At 35.9% G+C, this 2,958-nt stretch overlaps 1 long non-coding RNA gene across 1 annotated transcript; it reads left to right on the top strand.

The window, feature by feature from the left end:
* On the top strand, positions 1-2,591 carry LOC136270973 (uncharacterized). Its single transcript, XR_010708830.1, has 4 exons — positions 1-123; positions 949-1,002; positions 1,125-1,198; positions 1,315-2,591. It is a non-coding gene; the product is annotated as an uncharacterized lncRNA (long non-coding RNA).
* The last annotated feature ends 367 nt before the right edge of the window (positions 2,592-2,958 follow it).

The following is a 2,958-nucleotide window of genomic DNA, read 5'->3' on the forward strand; positions in this document are numbered from 1 at the left end:
TGTTTGTGACAATCACTTTGATTGTCCGCCAGGCTACTACTGCTGTATAGGTACTGTTTGGTGCTGTCCTCTTGGGTTTGAATGTACCGGAACCGAAACTTGTAATGTAATCAGCTTTTTCAGGTTTGTTCCGGATCTTTGAATGATCTTACAATGACTTGTCTCCACTTCATACCATATGTTCATTGTAACATAAAATCAGTTGATCATAGGTAATTCTTGCATATAAAACCGCAAAGATATAAACCAAACTTTCAATAAGATAAACAGTATTTGGATGGAGTGTATAATTGTTTGAAATATGTGTGAAAAATTCAAAGATTGCGCATAATTATACAGTGACAAATGGTTACGGGTTTATTAGGTTTTGTAACAAACAGAACACAATTCCGTTTCTTTAAAAATAAAGGACAATATAAAGAAGATCAGTTAAATGCTAGAATAATCACAGATATTGTTGTTAATGACTACAGAATAAATTTTTCAGGATTCTAAGAATTAGTATTTGTTGCCGAGACTTTCAAACACAAGTGGTATAAAATAGAAATCAAAAGAAGAACGTCAATGAAATTTATTAACAACATATAGACACTATGCTTTACGATTCTACATTGGTACAGATAACACGAAATAAGTACTTTTTATAGTAATACCGGTATTTGTTTCAATAATATCAAGAGCCTTCAACATTATTTAAAAAATTGTATTAGTTTTGCAATGAATAATGAAACTTTAAGTTTATTTCATATTCTACAGAAATTGTTCATCATCTTAAAAAATAACTATGTTTGTTTACAGCAGAACGCTTTGATGAACGGTCAGTAATCGTTGGATACAAGTTAAGGAGAAAACAAACACTTTAGATGTTTTACACACTGCGATTATCATATGAATCAACGCATTTTTATTTGTAAAGCCAGTGGTAAAATACTTTTTTTTATTTACTAGGCATGAACAAAGTACCGGATATGAAGAGAATAAGAGACGTCGAAGCACGTTCCGGTAAACTTTTATTGTCAACTGAGGTGCATTGTAAACCATTGTATTTCATCTTGCCTTTATATACTAGTATACACATGTTTAAGCGTAAAGTATATGATACCTGTATCTGTGATACATTTCAGTGTCGGTAAAATTGTAGGCAGTTTTTTCGGTGTGCTTATCGGAATTTGCGGTGTCTGTGGCTGCTGCTATATAAGTAAGTCAGTTGGTTAAGATTTTTTTTTCTCTTTGTCATCAACATAAGAATGTAAAAATTATCCTCTCCTTGTATGCATTTATCAAGCTAAATTTATCTTACTCCATCATTAACAGAGAACAAGAGCAATGGGAATACGTCAGATTCTCAACCTCCTGTTGAATCTCAAGCTCAACCGCCAGCTGAACCTCCATCTGAACCTCTAGCTCAACTGTCAGTCCAACCTTTAGCTACATTTTCAGCTCAACCTCCAGATGAGCCCCCACCTGCATACACACGATTATGACCCGGCTGTCGATGGACTACTGCTTGTGATTTATGTCATAATCACAATCTTTAAATTCAACTGGTGGTTTTTGGCAAAAAGGCTGATTTTATTTGCCGGTTATTTGAAGCCTATAAAATGTTTCGGCCCATATACTTTGGAATACAATTGATTTTACTAGAATGAAAATAATTGTTCTAGTTTGTTCTAATATGAAACAATGTAAAATGTAACAGCATATTGGTGATTCGATGGATAATTTTTTATATACATAGCAATATTATAATCTTATGCAAACTTGATGACATGTGACCAGTGTTTAGTGCCTTTTCACTGTGTCTCATAAACTACCTTAACAAAGTACAAATAAACTATTTAATCTTATCCTGGAGATCCAATAGGCAGACTTAGTACAAAGTAAGAATTAGAAGGAATCGGCAGTACCTTAGTTAACAAATGTCAGAATGTTCATCTCTTAATTGATCCGTTACCCGACAGATTTTTGTACAAACTTTGGTAATACAGAAATACACTGCAAGTCATAATGCGGCTTTCATGGCTGAGGTGGATTGAAGTTGTTCCAGAGTTTTGACCCAGAGCAGACCCCATCTAAACCCTTTGTTTACTTTCAGAATTTACTTAGGGGTTACTCTGGGTCTGCCTTTTGATAATTCACGTCAATTCGGGTATTACTTCGGGTCAACTCAGGGCTTTACTTTGGAATTTCTCGCGCTTTGCTTTTGCGGTCCACTGTATGCACTGAGGTGTGAAAAAGATCGTAGTACCTTACTGCCAGTAATTCCTGCCCCTTGTTTATTCCAAAAACACATGTAGCATCTGCTTTCAGGGGTATACTTCTGATTTTGGGTATACTTAATGTGTCCACTTTGGGTTTACTCTGGGTTTCATCTGGGTCCACTCTAGTCAGCCGGAGTAAACATAGAGTAAACCCCGAAAGTAAACACAGGGTTTCGTTTGGGTTTACTTTCTGTTAGGTTAGGTCTGATCGGTACTGTACCACAAAAACACTGTTTGTTTTAAATACAATTGTTAACAAGTATGAGACATCTTATGTACAAAACAACAACCACTTATATAGAAAAAATGGATTGCGGCAAAGGATGTGCCTACAAGTGCATCCATGGTTTGAAAATTGATAAAAAGTGCAATGTTGCTGTCTATAAAGTACCGATCAGACCCAACCTAACAAAGTAAACCCCAACTAAACCATGGGTTAACTTTCTTGGTTTACTCTTGGTGTACTCCGGGTTTACTGTAGTAAACCTAAAGTAAACCCAGAGTGGTAGCAAAGAGTAAACCCTGTCAGAAATATACCCCTAAAAGCAGACGCTAACTGTGTATTCGGAATACACAAGGGCATGAATTACAAGCAGTAGGATGGTAAGATCAAGACTGGCCTGCTTCACACTTCAGTGCGAACAGTTGACCTCAAATACAATTTCCAAGTAAACCCAGAGTAAATCCCGAGTGGACC

The sequence above is a fragment of the Magallana gigas genome, chromosome 8, assembly GCF_963853765.1.
Source record: "Magallana gigas chromosome 8, xbMagGiga1.1, whole genome shotgun sequence".
Taxonomy (NCBI): domain Eukaryota; kingdom Metazoa; phylum Mollusca; class Bivalvia; order Ostreida; family Ostreidae; genus Magallana; species Magallana gigas.